We start from the raw sequence: 474 nt of genomic DNA on the forward strand, positions 1-474 counted from the left end.
TCAAATACAAATATCAATTATTTTGATGTTTATTCACAAAATTAAGAGTGTGAGATAGAAAAACCGAGATAGAAAAAATAATCTTAAATAATTTAGATGACATATGAATGTATTTTGTGCCAAATACACGTGGGTATTTTGTAGTGATGTCAAGAATCGAAGTGAAATGAAGTTTTGTTAAGTGTAAAGTTGCGCGGTTTTATGTAAACTCATCAAACGATGCTCCAACCTAATTACATCGATCTGCTATTATTATCGGAGTCCGTTTTTTTTAATGATTTTTTTTTTTTTTTTTTTTTTTTTTTTTTTTTGTTTATTTTTTAAAAATCCTTTCTTACCTCACGATGGTGTAACACTGACGTCAATAAGCGTAGAACAGATAAATGATGCTTGGTATTTCCGGCTGATTATCCAAGCAGTGCCTTCTATTAAAAGATCAGCCTACGGGCGGACTTTTGTTTACTTCATCAGCTG

The sequence above is a fragment of the Sitophilus oryzae genome, unplaced genomic scaffold (genome assembly GCF_002938485.1).
Source record: "Sitophilus oryzae breed Bouriz unplaced genomic scaffold, Soryzae_2.0 scaffold_1719_pilon_pilon, whole genome shotgun sequence".
Classification (NCBI taxonomy): domain Eukaryota; kingdom Metazoa; phylum Arthropoda; class Insecta; order Coleoptera; family Curculionidae; genus Sitophilus; species Sitophilus oryzae.